Below are 25,258 nucleotides of genomic sequence, written 5' to 3' on the forward strand. Positions count from 1 at the left end.
AAACTCAATGCGATATTTGATTGGTAACCAGTGACGATCAACAAGAGCCGGAGTAATAGGGTCAAATTTTCTAGTGCCAGTAAGAAGGCGAGCCGCAGCATTCTGAACGAATTGCAGCCTTCGAAGAGAGAAGGCTTGGAGACCACAGTAGAGAGAATTACAATAATCTAACCTGGAGGTCACAAAAGCGTGGATAAGTTTTTCCAGGTCCCTGTGTGGTATATAATGCTTAGCTTTAGAAATCTGGCGCAGTTGAAAAAAAAACAGATTTAACTACAGATGAGGAGCTATCCAAATAGACACCCAGGTTACGCAAGAATCAGAGAGAGAGTTAGCTAGGGGCCCCAGCAGGGCAACAAGCAACAAGCTGTATGTTGTTTGCATGGGTTCTGTCCGGGTATTCTGGCTTCCTCCCACAGTCCACAGACATGCAATTGTCTGGAAACACTAAATTGCCACATAGGTGTGAATGTGACTCTTGTCTATGTGTTAGACTGGCGACCTGTCCAGGGTGTACTTTGTCTCTTGCCTTAAGACAGCTGGGATAGGCTGCAGTGCCCCCTGCGACTCTGAAAAGGATAAGCGGAAGTGAATGGATGCATGTTTGAATGTCAAAGCGCTTTAGCAGTTGTGCTTGAGCTGCTAGTGGTTTGTGGTCTAGCTACATTGCCATCACAGTCTGATTTTTTTTTAACTCTAGTACTACTCCTTTTATTTATTCATGGTGGTGTCATGGCCTTTTGAGTTCTTGGCTTGATTTCTTATGATTCCATTTCCTGTCATCTGTTTGTATGTTGTGATCTGCGTCTAATCACCCGATTAATCTGCCTTCACCTGTTCATGACTTGATTTAAGCTTTCTTGTGTTTGTTTGTGTGATGATGATAATAATAATGATACATTTTATTATAATTGCTATTTCATGTCTATTTTATACAATATAAAATTACTGCAGAAAAAATAACAATAAAAGTTTAGATCATTAACTATGCAGCAGTGTTGCCAACTCCTCAGTAAGGAAAATTGCTATTGGCTGTCCTAAAAGTCGCTAGAAGTCACCAAATGACATCATCACCTAATTTGCATAATTGGTCATGCTAATGTAATTGTAACTTACGCTGTTGGAGAGAGAAATAACATCGTGGAAGAGACATAAAGTGAGTAAAAAACGTCCTAAATGCATTTAGAGTTTATTTAGAACTACAAATTAAATTTCTTTTAGCAATTATTGTTTTTTAATGTCACAATTCCAACCCTGCTCCTTTATCCAGGCCTGGACCGGCAAAAGTGACCCGAAATAGGCACTCTGGTGGAGTTACTTTGTGTGTGAGAGTGTGTGTTTATAAGTAGTTTTAAACCGTGTGATCCACAAAACAGCATAACGGTAAAAGAAGAACTGACTGCGTTACAGTCAGTGCGGGAGCAGCGGCTTCGCTCATGCGCGATTCATTTCCCGTTTGGACGCATAGGTGTGAGCATCTCCTGCCCTGATAGCAGCTGGAGGAGGACTATCCTCCGCCTGTGAGCGCTTTGGCACGGGTGAGGTGCCCAAGGCAGCACCGCTGCTTGTTAAGAGTAAGAGCGATACGCGTTTTCACGTCAAAAAGTTGTCATAAATAAGTCTCCAATAATACCAGAAAAAGTTGCCAGATTTGTCGCTAGTCGCTTTTTAGAAAAAAAGTCGCTAAGGGGCTCTGAAAACTCGCTAAATATAGCGACAAAGTCGCTAAGTTGGCAACACTGCTACGCAGTGCACAATACTCTCTGAGATAGAATGCCCTGTATAGAAATTTTAAAATTTTGGACAGATTTTATGAATTTTGGCAGAAGATTTATGGTAACCACTTCTGCAGGATGACAGATGGCAGAAATGTTGTTGCTGATTGGTGATCTCGCAGGGGGCGATAGGAACATTGCAATATAGAGCACATCACCCAACCCCAATAGAGAAGCTAGTGTTTATGCTTGTTTTAAAAGATGTTGCTTCAAAGTTTCATGGCAGCTGTGAGAATGAAGCACTTGCTGAAGTGCTGACGTACCTCATTTTACACTGCTCAGCATAAATATTAATTTCACACACAAGTGGAATAAATAACATTAACCAACTTCCACCCATCTATTTTTCTTAATCTCTTATTCAATTCATGGTGGCAGGGGAGCTGGAGCCTATCCTAGCTGTCATAGGGTGAAAGGTGGGACACGCTCTGGATAGGTCATCAGTCTGTCACAGGGCTAACACAGAGACAGACAACCATTCATGTTCACATTTATATCTACAGCTAATTTAGAATAACCAGATTAATTTAAGAAGCATGTCTTCAGAGTGTGAGGAAGACAGAGTGCCAACAGAGAACCCATGTAAGCACTGGGAGAACAGGCAAACTGCACACACAGGACCCACGCCACTCGGCGGGTTTGAACCACGATCTTGCTTGTAAGGCAACAGTGCTAACAACTGTATCACCATGCTGCACCATTGACCAACTTATTGAAATATTTTGCTGAAGGCACGGGGTTGTTGAACTCATGTAAGTGACCCAGCTTCCCACCCAGCAACCCAAAGAACTGCTGGCAGGTGTCCTAGTTCCAGGCATCACAAATCACAGCCAGAAGGCCCCGATGGGTCAGAGCTGTTTTGACAGCTAGACGGGGATCTACACAATATTTGGCAAATCTTGTGGCTGACTGATCTACATCACATTATCAGATATAGATCTGGTAATGTGACATTACCAGGTCTGATCCAGAGCAATAGGTTTAATGTCATATCGCCAATTCCAAGTGCTTGTAATCTGAAAATATGTGCATTCATATTCAAAATGTGATTTATAGTTTCTCAGCCACAACCCACAGCACTGTAAATTATGAGAGGTACTAAAATTGAAAGGCATTTCTGTAATTATGGTTGACTTCTTTTGATAAAAGTAATAAGAAGATATGAATCACAATATGTAGGTTTTTATTATTTCTATTCACCATCTACTAGGGGCACATACACAGCATAATTTTAGTCCGAGACATTGTCATCCTTTCTTTTTATGACAAATACAGTTGACTTGCTCAGAGCAATTTTCCTGCCTAATCTAAAAACCATCTTTAGTTGAAAGGAACAACCAATCCCCCTTATCCCCACCTCCTCATTCACCCCCTGTAAATTGTGTTAACAAAGACCAGGCTATTTATAGTTGTTCGCTATTATCTTTTCTCATAAGAAAGAAAAACTGAATGTGTTGTACTAGATGTAGAACATGTACTGTGGACATATCTATTTTAAATGCACATGCAAAGTTTGATGAATTATGGAAATGGTTTTTGATCAAGTGTCTTTGTGGATCTCAATGCTTTTGGAACTGTGAGAGAATATTTGATGTAGTAGAAGAATCAAGGTTCTGCATGCCTTCCTAGAAACCATTTGAAAGTAATGTTATCCCCAAAATGAGGAATGCATCGGGCCATCTGCTCTGTGATATGACTATGCAAATGGTAGTTCAAAATACAAGTGAGCTTAGTAATCAAAGATTGTTGAAGTTCATTTTTGAAGTATCCTAAACAGAAACAACTCACAATGTAAAACAACCAAGACCTCTTGGTGAGTTTAATTAGTATTTTAGAGGGCCTATAGTCATGAGCAATTACTCCTTAACAAAGTGTTACCTTTATATTCAGAAATCACACAGTTGAAGTGTTCCTTGAATTATTGGAGACAAGAGTGGGTGGTTCCAAGAAATTGTTGTCTGATGCCATTAAGTTGTCAAGCAACATCTTTAATTGCATGTAATTGTTGATGGGGGGGAAATATTCATTTGTTTTTAACCATTTAAACATGTGTTTCTACTGTGCGCAACGTCATATTTATTACAGGACAGAATAATAATATAGGGGCAGTCATGATGGTGTAAATGATGAATCATTTTATGTAAGATAGGAATGTAGAAATCTGTTATACCGCATAAAATGACTATAATGCTTTTCTTACATCTGATGATGTAAATGCAGAATTTCCCAGATGTGGGATGCATAAAGCATTTCTGTTTTTATTTATTCATATTTCCCTGTAAAAATTTATTTGTTCTAGTCTTTCAACTCTGTCTCCATGAATCAATTAAATGAAGTCCAATGGAAATACTCAAGGGAATTAAATGAAATTGATAAGTTCAAACTTTGGACTCTACATATTTCTTTATCTGTATACATTTCTTGGGACATTAAAGATAAACTCCAACAAAGCTCATTAAAATGAAAGATCTTCACAAAAGCAAATGGGAAATATAATCATTTACAGTGTTTTTGTCACAGCACATGATGATTCTGATTAAACTTTATGCTCTGATGACTCTGCGGATCTGCTGTGTATTAATATTGTAATGGCAGCATTGCCATTTCAACACATCCTCTTCAAACATTAACTTGGCTAATATAAAGGTTGAATGATTATCATCTGACAGACAACCATACAGAACTGCAAACATAACAATATTCTTCATTTCATGGTTCAGTTGTTAGCACATTAGTGTGAGAAAATACTAATTGTTACTGGTTCCACAGATCTTTTACAGTGCAGCTAATGTTTTTTGTTACATAAGCTACACCCTTTCCTGACGCGAGGTTGAGTGTGCATTTATAGTTCTAATATCCTCGAATGAAACGTATACACAACTGAGTGGAATGATCCTTGACATACACAAGATGCTGAGTTGCACTGTGCTTTACTGAGCAAAAACAATTTCCTTAAGCAGTATGCAAACCTCCCTGACGATATCTGGGTCTAGTATGGTTTAGTTTTTGTACATACAGTACCGATTTTTTGTGTTTAAAACACCCTGGACATGTTATGCAAAGGTGCCTGTGGAAAGGGTGACACTGTTTGCAAGATTGCTCCACTTATTTTGTTAAACAACTATCATCCTAATCAGTGTTTTCACCTTGTTGAATCAAATTGAAGATTTTGCTTTTTATCCCAACATGCGGTCAAAATTAAAAGGGCAACCCTGATTGTGTACTGTTTTAATGTGAAGGTATTTTTTAGTTATTTGCCTTATCTTAATACAATTAAGCATATATATTACAGAACTTAATGTTATTTAAAATGTTATTTACAAGTTTTATATTTTGTAAGAGAAAGGAAATAATACAAACAGACATATTGATGTTGTATTGTATGTTTTATTTTTTTCGTTTGTTTTTTTCAAGAGACAACTAGCGACTGTTTTTTAATGTTTACAGCCCTCCCAAATACTGCACAGACTTTTTTAATGGTCTGTTTGTGATCTGTGTTGATTTCGACTGTGTAATTATTGTTGGGGATTTTAACATCCATGTGGACAACCCTCAGGACGAAGGGACTAAAGACCTGAGTAACACTCTGGGCAACTTTGGGCTGACTCAGCATGTAACAGAGACCACACATAATAGACTTACTGATCTCCAAGGGCCTGAGCATTTCAAAGGTTACTGTGTCTGATGTGGGTCTGTCTGATCATTACTGTCTTTTCGTTGAAAGTAAAATTTCAGCGCACACAAATATGTCACCAGCAGTGATCACAAAAGTAGTGAGATCTTTAACCAGGTCTTCCCATTAACACCTGGCCTGTCCAGAGGTCCAGTCAATGAGCTCGTCAATAGCTTCGATGCTAAAATGTTAAATGTCATGGACACTATTGCTCCCATTAAGGCGAAGGTTATCTCTGGAAGGAAGAAGTCTCCATGGAGAAACTCCACACTGGTGAAAAACGAAAAAAGAGAGTGTCGGAAAGCATCATGTTAACAAATGATAGCCATACAGTAACTTTTATGCATATTGTAGCTGTTAGCTCAAAACGCTAATTTAGCATAGTTTGCTCTGGATTCAGCTTTGACAAACAAATACAATCGACTGTTTCTAGTAGAATTCCAAAGTTGTCATCTTGGACCCTCTCAGAGCCCTGTATGCTTGCAGAGACCCCTACAGTAGGGAAACATGCACAACGGTGTCCAAACCTTTGTATTTTAGCTTTATTCTGAATCTGAGTCTGAATGGTTTAGGACCAAAATACATCAGTGACCTCCTGACCCAGTATGAACCTTTCGGATCCCTCAAGTCATCTGGATCTGGTTTCTTATCAGTTCCCAGAGTCAGAACCAGACACGCAGAAGCTGCATTCAGCTTTTATGCTCCATATATGTGGAACAAACTCCCAGAAAGCCTCCGATCAGCTGAAACACTCAGTTTATTTAAATCCAGGTTTAAGACTCACCTGTTCTCAGCTGCACTTGAATAAAGCACCAAATCCACACTGTTTTACTTTTAAGCTTAACTTTTCAAAACTTACATTTTAACTACTGATTTTATTTACTGTTCCTTTCTCTTTTTTCCATTTTAAATCATGCTTTTTATTTGTTTTTGTTTTTTAATGTCTCTGTAAAGCACTTTGAATCACCTTGCTGTTGAATTGTGCTATACAAATAAACTTGCCTTGATCATTTTGATTCTCTTACTAATATGTTTGTCTTTATCTGGAACTAATGTTACTGTATATCTTGCTATAATTCATACAATCTTTGTTTTTATGAATTCAACAACAAACTCCTCTAGTACGAGGAGGAGTTGAACAACCAAAACCTTCGTTTTTGCCTTATTTGAGATATTATGACACCATCATGTTGCCTAGCAACCAACTATAAATGAGCTATATATATATCCCATTATATGGGCTTAAATCACTAGCTTATAACATTAAGAAAGCAGTATATAATTTCAGTTTCATGACAATGATCTGAATATTTTCCACAAGCTTGCTGTTTTATAAAATATATGTTCATGTTTCTAAATTGTGTGAAAAAAATTAGTTTAATTTTAGATTGGACATCTACTTCAAGGTACATAAAAAAATATTATTCATTTTCACTTTTTAAGATCCTTAAACATCCTTACTTTTAAAATGGTAAGTAGTTCTCTTTGAAATTAGTCTCAGCTGTATCGTTATCTCTTGATTGTCTTGGTTAACTGAGGCCTAAACAAACCAGATCTTTGATGTCTCTGCCTGCAAGGCTACCGCACTGTAATGACACTGTATTGCATTGTCTCAGCACTAAATGTTTGGCATGACGGAACACAGAAGTAATTTCTGCGGCTTGCCGGCTTCCGCTGGTTTCAAAGCGGCTGTTGCCTTTTTCTCTCATGAGAGACTTGCAAGCACTCCCTCACAGAGCCAAACAGCTTTCAGGCTTTCATCAATTATTTAGCACCTGTTGCCTTCAGGGAAGTCCTGATAAATTATGGTGATGAATGCAATCAGAATATGGGAAATATACAGTTCTAAACCTATATTTATATAACACTTTTAATATCTCTTGATCAGGAAATGAAAATCAGAGTGATTTAAATGCTGGTATAAACTCTGAATTTTCTGCACACCTTCTTGTCCACACTGTAGGAAACAAGCAAAATCACAAAAAACACTTTACTAGTTAAGAAACCTTTGAAAGGATTACAAAAGTCGCTCTGTTTATACTGTGTAAATACCCATGTGATGTGGAAATGTTTCGCCTGTTCTCCCTAAAGTCTGAAATGACTTTTTTTTTATTATGAATAAGCATGAATGTTTTAAGACTGATAACTTGTTTAACACACAGCCAAACATTATATTTTTCTCTCTCTCATTGAAATTTTTATGAGGACTAAAAGATTACTCTTCAGCAAACTACAGAAAGTGTATTGGAACATTAAATAATCCTTAAAACAGAGGATATTCCTTTGAGTGTATCCACACACAGTGTATGAGATACAATATGTATGTGTTTACAACATAGGAGTCATCCTAAATGGTCAAAATCAGTCTTATAAAAGAAGTACTATGAGGGTCATGTGGGTCATTACTTATTGCACTCGTTATAGCAACATTGTGAGTTTCAAACTCACTCATTTACTTAATCTCTATTCTTTAGAATAGAATAGAATTGAATAGAATTCAACTTTATTGTCATTGCACATGCACAGGTACAGGGCAACGAAATGCAGTTTGCATCCATCCAGAAGTGCTTTAGCCATGATATAGATATATTACAATATATATTAGCAATAATATATATAAGTATATTACAGAAATGGGTCTATTATGGTATGTTATAATGTACACGGTATGAAGTATGTTATGAATATTCTATAACTATAAGTATGTACAGGCTGTAGTGAGTACAAGCTATGTACAGGCTATGAACAGGATATAAATAAGAAATAAAAAAAACTATACAGAAATCTTTAATATTGGCAGGCAACCTTTTCTAAAAAAAACTAAAAAAAAGAAAGAAAAGAAAACAATGTGAAAATGTGCAACTGAACGTGTACATAAGTATCTGTACAGCAAGGCAAGAAAGGCAGCAAGACACCAATGTAATGACAAAGAAACAAAACATCCTCATACTTAAATGGCAGGTTGACAGCTTGAATAGCTTCTATAACTACACGTGAACTTTATTGTCTTTTCATAATTGCAATCCCATGTGAAAACATTGGTTTTAGGTGTAAGCAGCCCCTTTCACATGTTAAAATTTAAACTTCTCCCATTTTCAATAAACTCCTCCCCCATTTTTATTGTTACTCCCATGGTCGCAAGAGGTTGCCTAAATAAACAACTTTCCAATTAACCTTAAAAAATCAGCAGTTAAGGGTTCAATATTGAGGAGAGGTGCAGGAGGTAATCCAAGAATAACAACACTGATCCGGCCAGGTGAAATCAAACGATGATTTAATGAAGTACACGCGTGGGAAGATCACCACCATACGCAGACAGCAATTGATCTTCGACTTACAGAGCATAGGCAGGTGTTTTATACCTTTGAGGGCTTAAATTTAATGACGCCCCTAAAACGTCACTGAAATACAGTTTATACATAGATAGGATTCATAATCACAATGACTTTTAACACAATTAAAAATAACATTGTCTCCGTCTCCACGACAGATGCTTCCTGTCAGCCTTCTGACTTTCGCTTCTTGTCTGGAAAACCAGACCCCCACCCTGCAAGAAACTGTTCCTCTTGCAGGGTCTTAATTTGAGGTCAGGCTGTGCAAAACTAGAAACAATCATAAAAAAATGAATTGTGCCTTCGGGTCTGAAAAGTACCTTCAATCTGCATTTATTAGTGGTGTGTAGAATGTGGAGTCTCTGCTCCTCCTATCACCTCCACCTCCCTTCTTCCACTTTGGGATTGCTGTGCATAGCTGTGGTTGACTTGCAGTTTGCTATATAGTGTAGTCTCTTTTGAGGAAGGCCAAAAACCAAACTCGATCCCTCAAAACAACAGTCCACAAACCAGAGGGTGACATCACCGTAGCTGCTATGGCCACTTGTTTTATACAAGAGTCTGTGGACATGGGGGCGTGCTGGTGTGCATAGATATAATGGGGCCACAAAGCCAAGTGTGAGCCCAGTGGTAATTTAACAATTCTCAGCAGGTTGTGTTCAGGGAAGAGCTAAGATGGGGCAGTGAGTTGCTACTTGTGTGTGTGTGAGTGAGTGTTTGTCTGTTAGGTCTATCCTTTTGTGTGTGTTTGGCAGTGTTTCATTTCATAGTGAGAGTTCTGCTGACCTTGGCACACCCAAGACTACATCCCAGTGGTGTCTCATCCCTCTCTTCTCCTTCTTTCTCCTCGCCCTCTCCTTCTTCCTCCCCACAAATCCCCTCCCAGGATCGTGCCTTTCTCCTTCCCTTTGTGAAAAAGAGAAAAAAAAATAGCTAACAGTTCCAGAAAAAGATGCCAGCATCTGTCTCACTTTAACTTGAATAATTTGGGAAAATGGTGTGATTAAAACCGAGAAAATGTTTGAGTGCGAAGAATAAACAGGCAGCCAAGAAAAAATCATTTGGAAGTCTCTGTCTTTAAAATAAATAAATAATTATTGTGGCTCTTTGACTTTTCCTGTCATCTCCATTCTTGCTGGCTCATACCTTTCAGAGTAAACCAGGCTCGAGATCTCATTAATTCTAAACATTGCTGTCAGAGAGGAAGAAATGCAGCGAATGGCAGATTGAGGTTTCTCTGTGCTTGTTAGCCTTCTCTTCACGTCAAATGCAATTCTATCAAATATATTAGTGATATTCAAGTGAAAAATATTGATGTGTTAGCATTTAGAAATTAAAACCATAAAGCTGCATTTTAACATTACTTCAAGTTGTTTTTGGTTTTTTTTGGTTTTGTGTTTTACTGATGAAAATGTCAAAATTTCCCAGTGAGAATGGTGTGTTTTTTAAAGTATTAAAATGACAGGGAGATGTATTTGATGCTGCAAAACACATATTTTAAAGACATATTTCTTGTGTTTAAAGTTCTCGGTTGACAGAAGTAGAAGTCAACCAGTGCTGCTTATGGGAAAACAACTGGCATAACAATTCAACTGAAATGACAAAAATGGTTGCTTGTGTTGTTTGTAAACTGTCTCGCAGTGAAGGTACATTTGTATACTGAATGTATACAAAATATCAGCAGAACACAGGTTTTTATGAAGCCTGTAACATAGTGGTTGGTGGAGCTAGACAAAAGGATGCTCTTTGTACTCATGGAATATGTAATTTAATTGGTCTTTTTAAGTAACCCAGTAGTGAAAAATCAAAGTATTTTATCATACTGATTGAAAACCCTGTCTTATATTACAGTGAAATATTTGCTCCAAATCGAAGCAGTTGGTAAATCTTTATTGTTTCATGGAATAGACTGTTTATGATCTCATTTAATTCTAATTCAACAGTGTGGATTCTGCTGCACAATGTAATATTAAAGTTTTACAAATTGAAACGAGTAGTTCAGAAATACTGAGCTTCTATCTCAGTGTATACAAGGCTTTAACTTCACTGTGATATATTTTTTTAATGAATTAAGTACTAATCTCACATTTTGCAAAGTCGTTTAAGGCATTTGCGTTCATGTTATCTTTCCCTTAACATGCACAGAAACAACCCAGTGACTTGCATAAAGTCAAGGATCTTTTTGTACCGCGCATCTTTGTGTTAGGCATTCAGTGTTTGCTCTTATTAAATGTGACATTGAGTACAGTGAGTGGATGACACAAGCTTCTTGCATGCTGACATTTCAAATGTTTCTGATGTGTCTGTCCTGTGTAATAACATAAGTCATTTATATTGCGTGTCCTTACAGAAGTCCTTCCTTTTTATGTTTCAGACTGAATCTGTGTAGGCACCTTTCCACTATCCTGCCAGCAAGCTGAAATGTTCTTTGCCTCTGTTCCAGTATGGTAAGTTAATCTTTTGTGTCTCTGCTAGCATGAATAAATGTGTTCCACAGGGGAAAATAGCAGGGCTTCATGCATGACTTGTTATGGATTTGGGTAACCATGTGTTAGCTATGAATATTCTTATGAATACTCTTAGTGTTATGAATAGACACAGGTCAAAGATTTCCAGGCATACCTGCTTAAAAGAAAATTAAAACAAGAATAACTTTAATTTTGTGAAACTGGTGTGCAAAACAAAGCTCTGAAACCTGACTCTTTGGTATTCTCATATTGCTTGTTTATGTTTTTCTTCTGTTAATAAGAGAACCAATTTTGACAGTAAGAAACCTGTGACAAAATGAAACACACACATGCACACAAAGTCACCCGCAGGTGCACTGATAGCGGGTGAATCCGTTGGTGGCTTTTTAAAATAGGCCAGCAGAACACACTGTTATTTCACAGTAATCTGCTGACAGTCAGAGCAAATCTTGAAAAACAACATTGACTTTTGCATTTCTCAGCACTGTAAAATGTTGCAATGAAGAACTAATGAGCGTCTAAAAAAATTTTTTTTTTTAAAGACATGCTTTAATGTATCGATGTAAAGCATGTCAGCATTTTCTGCTATTTTCAGTTATTCTTTATTAAAATAGTGTGACTGTGGTGGAAAAATAAATAAATAAAAAGGTGCTTGTGGCTTAAACAAGGGCTGATCACCGTGACTGAAACCCAAGGGCAAAAATACAGAACCATGAAGTCATTCTCTCCTACCAATCCTTGTCATTGTGCTAAGCATGATAATTCCATGCTCAAAGGTCCATGCCAACTATTGTGCCAATCCGGCAGTACCAAATTATACTGGCAACGTTAGGGGAGAACACAGTGCGGTGGAACGGAAAGCAATAAAGCATGATGTTGCCAATTACACCAGAATCTCTTGGTAATTATATGTTTTGCTTAAACAATACATGTGGTAACCACTTTGATATTGTTTTGATATTGGATTTTAATTGCCAATGCAACTAATCAAACATGAAGTGGAGATGTTGCTTGAGGTTTGTGGGGATCTAGTAAAACTGTGATAGCTCTGGGGAGATTGACAAAATGGAACAAGTCATTGCTGTTTCTAGCCTGCAGCTACTGGCAGTGTGATGACAGTAAAAATGATCTATACCAACTGAAGCTTTTCAGACTGCTTGCCAGGCTTCAAAATAAATACGACTGTATAACATAGAATGAAGGCGCAAATCATATTGTGTCTTCTTACTTTAAAAGAAAATCACATTTGGAATATTTGTTTTGCTGCTACTTTGTTGGATATTATCAAAGGAAATGCCAAAAGAGTGATGTCATCTTTGCTTTTTTTTGTTTATTTGTTTGTCCTTTTGTTCAGTAGCAGATATGACAAACAAATCCAATACAAAAAAGAAAATTGAAGTGAGTTTTACTAAAAACTAAAGTTCTACTTGATTTGATTGATTATGAAGAAACACTTTTTCATTTGTTTGTGAATGGGTAAAGAGAAACTATTCAGCCACAGCTGGTGTGTATTCTCATAGCTTCCATTATTATTTTACAGGGATGTGACGTTTATCAAGCCAGTGACTTTATCGAAGGAAATTTAAAGTACTAGCTCAAACAATATGTCAGTGGCTAAGGAAAATTAATAGTACTGCATTCTAACTCCTGTGCTTTTCAGTAGTGTATGTATATCGCAAACAAAAGGTTATTTTGTTTAAATCCCATTTGAAATTGACAGGAAATCTAAACAGTTTTTCCTGCATAAATAGTGTAAATTTAATCTATGTATCTATGTCTATGGTATGTATATAATATATATTGATGTACCGTGCACTCTCTGGTGTTTTGCAGCATTCCCACGTCTAACAGGCAAAGGAAGCTTTGGAGCACACTTGTAATCTTACGCTGTCGGAAGATAAACACCTAGAGAATGGTAAATTTACATGAACCTCACTCTAAATGGGTTTATATAAATATCATATCTACTATGGCCGTGACAAACCTTAGCAGACTCTGTGGGTCCAGCTTGCGCAGTGAAGCACGAACGATTTGCTCCTGCACTGGGCATTCCAATGTCCTCCTCAACCCACACAGTGCCGTCTTTTGCCGTGTGGCTCTGGCTGGGCTTCCCAGTACCACCTCTTCCATGGAGGCATGTTGGGTTCTTGTTCCGTCTCCTTTTCAGATTCTTCTGAGGAGGTATCAGTGGCCTGCTGGACCAATGAAACCTCTCCTCCATCAGAATCTGCTTCGTCAATTTCCTGAAGCAAGGCCAAAGCCTGTTGCGCGGAGAGGTTCTTACTGCGTGGCAGTGATACGGAGGCCATCCTGATGTGCGTTCTCAGAAATGCAAACAAGAAATCATTCCTCCGCCTGTGTCGGTCTGCTTTTATGCACAGCACTGTGCTGTAGTCAAGCAATGCCACTCCCTCACATACACAGTGACAATGGAACAATGGAAGATCTGTGCTGAGAGTCAAGGAAGGTGTGAATGTGCGTCTTTTATATTTGCAGGTCAGTCAATGTGTGGGATATTTTGTACAGGTACGGCAGGCATTTCTGAAAGTTGTAACACAGAGGTTTGGCCTGACTTGGATCTGAGCAACTCTGAGTGATCAAATGCAAATGTGCCAGGCCTCAAGGATAATGGGTGGTTTGCACAACAAAAGCTGGAGGAGAAACGAGCTGACGACCCGTGAAAACCTCAGCAGGGGTGATTAACACCTCGGGACACCAGAAAAAAAAAAACCAGTGATTCTAGGGGGTGTTGGATTTAGGGAAGTTACGCAAATTTGTGCAGGTTTAGTAAATCTAGTGTTAAAACATGTTTTCCCTGCAGGGTTACTTTACTAGATAAAAGGCAACTTTATTAAGTAAGTTCACAATTTAACGTGTTCCCTAGTTAGTGGACTGGATTCCTTGTCCAACAGTATTTTTCTAAGCATTGCGTTAATACTTTACTTTTCTGTGATTGGAAATGAAAGCCTGGGAATGATCATTACTAAGACAGCATTTGTAAAGTTTTCTTTAGAGAAGAACATTTTAAAAACAGAATTCTTATACGTTATTAGTGTTTCCTAGACTGAAGAATATCTATAAAGCAGAAGCAATATGCAAAATGTGGTGAAGTTCAAATAAATTCAAGAGACTATGAATTTATATGAAACTGACTTCAAAGCTGAGAGCCGGAAGCCCTGGAGTTAAAAGGTTCTTTTCCTAATTGGCAATTCTGCTCTTTGAGTTTCTTCTGCTGAACACCTGCACTGCATTGTTTCATAAGCGACTAGAATACACTGATGTCAAACAACATTTGAATAATATATTGTTCCGGTTGGTATGTTTGTACAATGAAAATAATACTAATAAACTGTCTGAACTAATGAAAAAGCAATAAAAATACTTTTTTTCGAAAGATCAAAGTCAGGATTATGTATGGCTGTGATTTATATTATGCACAGTCTCACAGGCCCACAGAAATGAAAATGAAAAGAATTACGCTGCGTTTGAGATGTTTTAATAAACCTAAAATCTTGAAGCTTGCCCTTGAGGTCAACACTAACATTAAATGTGTTTAATGCCACCTGCTGCATACCCGCTCACGCAAACCTAACTCTCTCTCTCAAAACATCATCATTACTTTCCAACTTCATTGCTACCAGGGGCCCAGCAGGGGCCCAGCAGTAGCAATGGAGCATAGGTTGCCACATCAGAGCCTCTTACAGAGAACAGACAGTCAGCAGCACCATCCTGTTGAGTGAGGAGGTGGCAGCGCATGAAAGGATGCCTCAGATGTTATGTAGATCAACAAATAAACCTGAATAGGGTGAGCAGGGTTAGGCTTTATATTTCCACCTGGCTTCATCTATTGGAAATAAGGACAAATATGTGACATATGAGATAGAAACATAGTGAGAAGGCATGTGTAAAACAAAAATGGGGCAGTTAAATATACAATTAGGGATGGGTATCGTTTAGGTTTTATCCAATACCGGTACTTTTGAAACGGTGCCGGTGCTTAAACGGTGCTCGAACCGGTGCTTAAAGAATGGAGAACACAAAATTGGTCCAAAAACCTCTCATGTTCAGCTGTTTTTTTGTAAAAAGATAACAATGTTAGCCTTTTCTGCAGCTATAGGGCATATATGGTATCACTCTTGGCTGGAAGCAGTGCTTAAACAATGGAAAAAACACAAACTTTGTCCAAAAACCTCTCATGTTCAACTGTTTTCCACTTTTTCTTTGGTCGTTTTAGCCTTTTTGGCCAGGGTGAAGGGAGTATCTGCCATCAAACAAGAAGACAGCCGCATGTAGCTATGACGGTGTTTGCTAGTTCACCTTACATGCATTAATGTAATAACGTGGTTAGCCTACTCAATGTAAATTACACACGAACAACATTAAGCTACTCACGCAGAGAAGAACGGCTGCTGCTGCATCATCATCCTCATCATTTCTGCTACACTGGCAGGGCTCCGGGTCCGATAAGAGGCACCACACCCGCAGTAGATGTGCACGGTGTGAGGTCTCGCAGCAAGCTATCAAATACGGCGCATTTCTCGGCTTTAAAAAAACCCGCTATGCGTCGCCAGGTGTTTCTTCGGATTTGAGGTGTTACCTCCTTTGACAGTATCACAGTATCAGCTTAAAGCACTTGTTGCAGGCTGCTGAGTTTGCATCTTTTGCTGTGAAGTACAGCCAGACTTTTGACCGCTTCACCTTGGGCATTTTAATCTGTAGCTCTGCTCTAAAAGAACGTACGTACCTGGACCCGCCTACTATCCTTGGAAACGTAAAATGATTGGCTAGAATCTAAAGTGTATCACAGCTTAGGAAAAAAAAAGCACAGAAATAAAGCACCGAAATGTGCACTGCTTTTCGGTCTGGTTACTACCGTTTATGTCAGAACCACACCGGTACCCATCCCTACATACAATACACATTAATATTTAAATTCCCATTTAAAAAGTAGTGAAATACTTAATTTTTGGGCTTTTTTAATGTACTCCTCTTGTGCATAATCAGTCACCTGATAACAGTGTTTTCCAAAACAGATTTAACACACAAGTGTAGTTTGTTGGTTGGAACCACTGACTATTGGGCAATTGTTCTCAGCTCTGACTTAGAAGTGAATGTGCAAGAGAAGTGATTATCGACCTTATCGATCTGACACAGTGAAATTTACGACTCACGCTTGCTGTTGCGTTATCTCAGATGTTAGTCTCCATGCTGGTGCTGCAGTGTCTCTGTATGTCTCTCCACTGACAGTCGAGCTGAACTATGTTGCCTGCTGCAATAGACATGAATGTGTAGATAGCAAATAAAGCATAAATTTGAGCTCATGTGATAACTGAGTGCAGCCCCATGATGACAATATACGGACGTCGTGACAACGTGATCAATCACGGATGAGCGTTGCAGCGGACATCGAGATTATGCATTGTTGGAACGTCTGAAATCACCCTCTGAGGCACATTTCAGCTCTGTGTCTGTTAAAACTGTATCAATCATCTGAAAAAACCCCCCCCAAAAAACATCTATTCATCAGATTGAGGCACACTAGGTCAACGTTTGCATCCTAGCGTCTTCATATTGCATCAATTTAAGTTGGAACTAGAAACTGATAGATTGTGGGCCATTTGTCACAAGTAATTTGTGATACTTTTATCTCTGACTCTGTTATTGCCAAGTCCCTCCTCTGTCATTCTTATGCCAGTTGATTTGAATTCCCAGTACACTTGTCTTTTTCTGTTGCCAAGGCAATAGGGATGGGGGCTGTTGACGGCAGTGGTTGAATACTGACACTTGATTGGCAGTGCAATGTTCCAGGAAAGAGACACGGAAGTTATCTGAATATTAAACATAAGGATTAATCCTCCTCGTGTACTCCTGAATATCTTCAGCTGTGAATAGGAGCCTGAAAAGGTGTTTAAACGTTATGATGGAAGTTTGACTTAATTGAAGCGCGTAGTTGAGAATCTATCAAGACTGTTGAGGGCAAATCAAATAGAGTCTGTGACACACAATTGGCTAAATCAAAAGTGTACTCAAAGGTTTTATACTGTCTATATAGTGAGGGGAAAAAATAATTGAATTTGTGGTTATTCTAGTTGATATTCAGTTTAAATATATTATCATTTTATATATATTTTATATTATCGTTTTTAAGAACAATTTCACAAATATTGTTGTGTTCATAAGTGCACAAATAACATACAGTTGATCAAACAGGAGTAGGAAAACTGCCTTACTTTGCTACCTTTTGACTGGACCTCTCGTGCAGGTTGATCTTTTAACAAGAAAGAAAACACTTCACTCAATGATCTCTGCTACACTAAGCAGCAACGCCTTAAATAAGATGTAAGGGCATCTCGGTCAGGCGTCTAACTTCTCAGTCTTTGAAGCCATTGCTCTGTGTCTCATTTCCTGAAGTATTGATGTCTTTAAGTGAGCTTCCCAAGTGCCTGGAGGAAGTGGATGCTATATAGATTGCTTTGAGGAGGTTGGGACACAGCTGACTGCTGTAGTTTAACAGTAGGTCCATGGTCGTTCTTTCGTGAAGCACTGGAATAAAAGTTTTTGGTGGCAAGGATACGAGGTTATTTGAGTAAAACTGAACTCAAAAAATAAGTAAATTAAAAAAAAGCTTGGACGAAACGCAATATGGTTTAATCCCCACAACTAAAGATTTCTTGGGATTTGATTGAGCATCAAGACAATATAGTTTAAAACAAAAATGTTTAAAGAATTGTGTGCAAAACTGTCACTGATGATACAAGGTCATCTTAAAGAAGATGTATACATAAAAAGTTGATGTTATACTCAAGGTGCTTTTTCAAACAGATAGCAAAAAATGAACAGGAATATTGGATATCTGCAGGTACATCATAAAGAAACATTAAAACCTGGAAACAAAGGAAGAATCAATACTGCTCTACAACATGCCCATGCAGGGAATTGCACAGAGAGCCTGTGTGCATAGTTTTAAAGAGTCACTACAACAAGGAATAAATTGTGTGATGCTGGGTCCCTCTTAAAGGCTGGAGTGAAGATTCTACCTCTTTTCAAAATAGCAGTTTTTTGTTCTTTGATGTGACTGATATTTATATTGAATATCACTCCAAAATGGGTCCAGTATACTAAACCCATTTTTGAGCAGTACTCAAGATTCCGGCTATAGGTTTAGATCAAAACAAAATTGGTAGTGTGCACACAGTGCCCAGAGTATAGCATGTAGCCTGTTAAATCTAGTTAAATTAGCGCCATGTTTAGGCGTGTTTTAAAGATGCTTTTATTTTGTATGCTCCACAAATAAGGTGATATAATTAGGATTTTCAAAATGAACTGAACCTCAATGCTTTTTTGTTTCTTTTATTATTTGTAAATGTATTTTCTATTTATTCCCCTTAGATTGGTTGGATTTTCTCGTTGTAGTTTATTAATTATTTTTGGAGGATTAATTTAACGGGCATAGATATGAGCTAGAGAATGGAGTAAAATCCAAACAACCCGTAAGGAGAAGAAAATGAAACCTACTGAATGATTATTCACATTTCTATGTATTGTATTACCATTTGGTATTGCTATTATTGGCTCAGAGCGGCGATCCTTGGAAACAAACTGTGGTTGATATTTCATAGTATAAACAATACCAATCCTATCAGATATGTATAAAACAAAAAATAGTGTTTATTGGAATGCAACATTCACATTTTGTTTCTCTTTTCCATATGGAAACTACATTCAACTGTCAGAATCTAAGGGCAACATAATGGTCGTTCCCAACTGGATAAGGACTGACGTGATTACAGAAGAGACTAGAAAATAAGTGCTTGGATAAAGAAGCTGGGTGAGTGCTCCAGAGAGTGTAGGCAGCTGGAGTGCAGTAATTAGTCACCGAAGCTCTTTCTGGTTAAGGGGCAGCTGACCAATGGCCTTGCTTGCTTCGAAGAACGGCAGAGGGTTCTTCCCACTCTCAAATATGACTGTGATTAACATAAGCAATTACCTGCAGAAATCGCACCCCCTATCTTCTTTCAGACAAAGAAAAATGAATTGCCTGCAAGGCGTAGAGAGTTTCAACCATTGTTTTCTTTTTCTTAATAGCTTCCCAAGGCTACTGTCTAACACATCATTTGTTTAAAATGTATCATCACCTTACCTCTTCCATAGTTCCTTTATATGTTCTTTTTAATTAATCATGGCAATTAATGTTTTTTTTTTTAATGAGAACCATTGACTCAAACAATCCTGAAACATGTTTTTTTAACTGTTTCACTAGGACACGTGATCAGAGACAAAGCCCTTTGCGGATGCAAGCGGTACACTGAGTACAGCAGGAAGCCTGTATTACTTGCATAAATAAAAACAAGACAACAATGCTTCCAGGTGATATGCAAAATCATTAAGAGCAGTATTTCTTAAAAATAGTCTCTAATCTTTACACCTATCAGAGCTTTGTGAGGGAATAAAAAAAAATGAAATGATCTCTTCCCTTGTTTCCTGTCACTTTGGTTGAGATAATGAGGCAACTCCTTGATTCTGCCGAAATTTGTTTATGTTCACCTCCTCAGAATTGGAAAAGTTTGAGTAAGGGGTGTAACATGCACATTAATGAGCATGTCGTGAGGAAAACTAATGAGAACTATTTCTAGGATATAATGACACTCAAACTATTATTCATGCTACACTGTTTTTTAATCACCTATTTGTTCAGTTTTAGACCTACATCAGCCTATGTGTTTATTAGGGGTGGGGGAAAAATCGATACTGTGTAGTATCGTGATATTTTGTTTGGTAATAATGTATCGATACAGGGACAGCAGAAATCGATATTTTGTTACAAACAATTTTTTCGTGGACTGGAACATGCTCTGACTTCTTTTGGCAGCAATAAACATGACAGTTTACTTATTTTAATTTAAGACATGTTTTATTTTAATTAAGTTTAAAACTTTTTTATTTAATGTAAAATTATATTTTGTTTTAATTTACTTTCAAATTCTTCAGTTGCTGAAGGGGCTGCATAGTTTTCATAAACTGCATAGTTCAGAATAGCTATAATTGTACCAGATGGTTGATTCAGTTAAGTTGGACTAGACTGTAATACAAACCGTTCAGTTTGTCAACAATAAAACTGAAATGAGAGAAAGACTGAGTATGAGACTTTGATATTAGATAAAATGAATATTGATAAAGTTTACCTTTATGTACAGAATCTGAATATCGCAAAATATTTTTAAAAATTGCAATAATATCGTATCGTGCGTTAAGTATTGTGATAATATCGTATCGTGAGTTGTATGGTGATCCCCACCTCTAGTATTTATACATGACTGTGAATTTTTGTGTTCTGTGTTAAACATATTTGCACACTGCTTTTGATGGGCGATATACAAATAAACCTTGTCATTATTTATATTATAACGACACTTTTGATTTGTAGTTTGATTTGTTGATGGCGTCAGTAGTAACACCCTTATTGCCACTTGAGTACCCGTGACAGGCTGAATTATCAAAGAAATCCAAAAATGTTTTCTTGTCTGGAAGCATGTGAGCATACCTGTCAGAGCATGGAAACAGAAAAGCTTTACATTTCTGTGTCTTTTAACTTTCTGCCAGAGAGAATTACAAAACCACGCTGCTTTGAGGTAAGGCACAAAGGCTTTTATCAGCTCCTGTGTGGGCTAACCTGAGATTCCTAAGATCAAGCTCGTGTGTTAGGAGATAAAATAGTAATAGTTCTGTTACTTAGAGTTTTGCTGCTCCTTTACTGGTCTGTTGGGGGATATTGTGGCTGATTACAAGGGCCACTGTGGTTTCTGTCATTACAACAAGTAAAAGCTAAAATGAGATAAGAATAAAAAATAGTTTTATTTTGTCTGCTTTAGCACCTTCCTGTTCTTCCTTATAGACATATTATTGTGTTGTATGGTTCAGCCAGATTGGATGACTCACGCCTTACTGTGACATAAGAGGCTTTACGCTGACCCCTTCTTATAAGCCAAACTAAAATAGAAGAGTTAACTAATTTCATACACAAAGCTGATGATCTAAGATTTGAAAGGATGACACACTCAGAAAATGACAAAATGGATGGGATAATGTATTTATCCCTCTTTAGTGGCAATAAACACAACTCATATGCTTGCTTATACATGGGCTACATTCACAGCTTAACGAGATAAGACTGACAAACAGTAGGGCTACCAGTGAGACAGGACATAGCCACAGCACTAAAACATAGACACATAAACACGCACATTAAAAGGCCATAAATATTTTCTAGTGACTGTCAAAGATTCGTCAGACTCCCTTTCCAATAAAAAGAGTGTCTGAAAATAAAGCTTCTCATGGCTGGTCAGCTTTGATTACCAGCTTTATTCTCTGCCCATGCTACACCAAGCAGTGTTCAGTCCATCTCCCATATGTCTCATGACTCACTGTCTCACGCTCTGCGTATCCACAAGGCCTTGCCAGAAGAGGGATATTGAAAGGATGCAGTCCTTTATTTGGTTTGTAATTGTCTCGTATCCACACAAATCAGTGTATGAGACATTTCATTAAATTAGGATACTAACTAACTGTGGTAACCCTACAATCAACAGTAAAGTTGTCCTTTTTTTGGTTTAGTGTTTTAGTGAAATGACAAAACAATTGTTCGATTTTCTCGAGATTCAGCACAGGCATGATAAATGGTTATAATTTTTGGCCAACTTTCCCTTTTATTACCAGGTCAAATAATCCCTTTGTCAAATATCAGAGTTTTAAACAAAATATTCTAGGACTAATTCGCAAATAATAGCATAGCAGAAGGTTAAAATGACATTGATGGCCTACTTTCATCATTTTAACATTGTGTTTGTGATGGCAAGTTTTAGATTGATGATCTAGCCAAGGTATACCATCGCTCTTGCCATTAGACAGCTGGGAACAAAGGATAAAATGTTTGTTTCAGTGTATACCCTCACAACGCCCCTTATTTATATGCACATCATGTATATTCCCTTAAGGAGATTTAGTGGTGAAATGAGCAAGCATAAGAAAGTATTCAAAAAGCAAAGAAACAGCGGGATAGTCAGTGAGACAAAAAACCGGGAGGCTAGGCATAGAACAAAAGCAAAGATTAAAGCTTATTGTAAGCGTATGTGAAACACTGAGGAAGGACAAAAAGATTTGTTGATCGAGCTGGAAAGGATGTGCAGCAGCTTAGGGTGATCAAGGAAAGAGATAGAAGTGTACAAATGAGTGAAGAGAGAGTGTGTGAAGACAGAAAGAGTACTGTGACAAGCTGATGAATGAATCAGGACATGTACAGAAAAGAAGGAGGAAAATAAGAGCAGCTATGAGATGAATATTTGATTGTGATGATTTGATTGTGCTGTCCTTTTCAGCAGCTGATGGTGCAGGGAGGCTGCGATTACCCTGCAAAAGCAATTTATATGTCCTCTTTCTTTTCTCATTGTATTTTCATTAAAAGGGTTTTCTTGTATGTAAAATTGACTCTCTCTCTCTATCGCTCTATCTATCTATCATAAAAACAATTTAATTTTAAATTCAATTAATTAATTTAATTTTAGATTAAATTTAAATATGGAAAGGCAACCACAAATTTCTTTTATGTTATACTAGACTTCTATCTATCCATCTATCCATCTATCCATCCATCCATCCATCCATCCATCTATCATGAAAACAAGTTAAGGATTATGAGGAGGAAGAATTCGTTGGTTTGCTCCTTATTTCAATGAGAACTGGAGCAAAGCCCTATTGACTTGACTATTACTATTGATTGTGAGGGCCATAATTTACTTTTGTTCCAAAGCAAGCTTTTCAGTCCATTACACTCAACTCATTGTGTCTGATCAGAACCAGCCTTAGTCTCCATCATCATTAACACCTGCCCGGTCATTAAACTGGGTAGCCAGATAAAGGGACCAAGATTATAGATTCTATCACTGGTCTTCACAACACCCTTGCTAATGATTTGTGCGAAGGTCGATTGGTTAGCATGGCAAAAGGCCACACACGTACAGAGTAGCAAAACGTTACAAGCTGGAACAGGTGTCAATGTGTTGGATTGTTTGTACACTCACCTTTGACATTCATTACAATCCAGAGCATTTAACTGGTCAGGGTGGCTATTGATTGTGCAGCTGAGTCTCTCACATTTACTTTTACATTTAAGTACTGACATTTTACCCAAAGTTTTTGTTTCTATTTTTTCTATTTTTAGATTTATAAAAAAAGAAAAGTAGCCCTTAAATATGAAAAATTACTATCATAAAATGGAGGATCACAGTTGGGGCATTTAATATTTTTCACTAGCTGGGCCCTCGTCCTCATTTTAGGTTTGACAGCGTTTTAGTAGGTAAAGGTGATGCTTGGACATGAATTGAGCTGCGGTTTGGGGAAGGCCTCGAAGGGGACTGGCGACAGCTCCCGGGCCGGGCAGATCCCCGTGTACTAAATAGAAGGGAAGTAGGTAAAGAATTGAGAACAAGGAGGGAGGGAGGGGCACGTAAACGAGAATGAACAGCTTGCAGAACTGGGGGGAACCTATATAGATGACAACCGGAAGGAGTGCGTTTGGAGGCGTGGTCCCGCTCCTGAAATTCCGATACATAATCTCCAATATGATTTACCTGTTCATTTATGCATTTTATTTTATCTAATAACAAAGTCTCGCACTCAGTCTTTCTCTCATTTCAGTCAGTTGTATTGTTTGTCAACAATACAACTGTTTGTATTACAGTCTAGTCCAACTTACCATCTGGTACAATTATAGCTATTCTGAACTATGCAGTTTATGAAAACTATGCAGCCCCTTCAGCAACTGAAGAATTTGAAAGTAAATTAAAACAAAATATAATTTTACATCAAATAAAAAAGTTTTAAACTTAATTAAAATAAAACATGTCTTAAATTAAAATAAGTAAACTGTCATGTTTATTGCCGCCAAAAAAAAGTTAAACACATTTGGACAGTGAAGGAATGTCAGGATTGTTGCTCAGAAAAAGGATCAACATGCTCTGAAGTCAGAGCACAAAAACCTTTTTTGTAACAAAATATCGATTTTTGCTGTCCCTGTATCGATACATTATTAGCAAACAAAATATCACCATACTACATAGTATCGATTTTTTCCCCCACCCCTATGGGTCACAATATATTACTACCAGTAAAGAATAACTGTCAAAATGGAACCTCAGCACATAATCAGGACATAAATTAAGTTCATGAGTGAGATTTGCTTTACTGTTGTATATCACTGAAGATGATTCAGGCTTAAGACATGACTATTTCTCTGAGCCAAATCCCTTGCTAAAGACATACATTTGCTATTGGGATGGAAATATTTGCGTTCTGAAGAAGAACATCTGAAACATTAGTATGTAAATATATAATACAATTATTTACACTTATTTAATTAATACAATTACAATGCAGTTTATTTAATTTGTATATGAATAAAGGTTGTTAGTAAGCTGCAGGTAAATTGTCTTAAATTTATTCACAAAGAACTCCAGAAACAAGAATACTTGTAAATCAGACATACAATAAGCAAGCCTATTTCTCCTAGAACTTTTCTATAATGGCATTGTACACAATGGAAAATAACAAAAACATAAAAATCAAAATAAGAGGATGTTTCTCCCGTTAGTAGTTCCCAGCCATTGATTTACGATGTAGTTTGACTTTTGGTGCAGTGAAGATTCAATCCTCTATTGATCCACCAAGTGTCAAGTTCTTGTCAAGTTCTTGTCTTCTACACCGTTTCCTGATGCAATGCCTTGGCAGGATGAAGACTGAGCAAATCAAATAGACGTTGGAGAAAGCAGGAGGGAAACGGAGGTTATTCTATATATGTGTTTAGATGTGGGCAGTGGGAGAAGGAAGTAATATCACTAATTAAACAAGCAAGCAGCAACAATATTGACTGTGTGGCTGGTTATTACATTTCCAGCTATTCAGACATATAAGTTTAAAAACTAGGACAGCAATAGGCAGCTAGTCATTATGAAGGGACCT

At 37.5% G+C, this 25,258-nt stretch overlaps 1 protein-coding gene across 6 annotated transcripts in view; it reads left to right on the forward strand.

Moving 5' to 3' along the window:
- lingo2 (leucine rich repeat and Ig domain containing 2) overlaps positions 1-25,258 on the forward strand; it is a 235,845-nt gene that overhangs the window by 34,092 nt on the left and 176,495 nt on the right. For all 6 annotated transcript variants that reach the window (XR_014876710.1, XR_014876709.1, XR_014876715.1 and 3 more), the window contains exon 2: positions 11,155-11,227. The gene's annotated coding sequence lies outside the window, so the exon portion shown is untranslated. The remainder of the gene's footprint in view (positions 1-11,154; positions 11,228-25,258) is intronic.

The sequence above is a fragment of the Neolamprologus multifasciatus genome, chromosome 2 (genome assembly GCF_963576455.1).
Source record: "Neolamprologus multifasciatus chromosome 2, fNeoMul1.2, whole genome shotgun sequence".
Classification (NCBI taxonomy): domain Eukaryota; kingdom Metazoa; phylum Chordata; class Actinopteri; order Cichliformes; family Cichlidae; genus Neolamprologus; species Neolamprologus multifasciatus.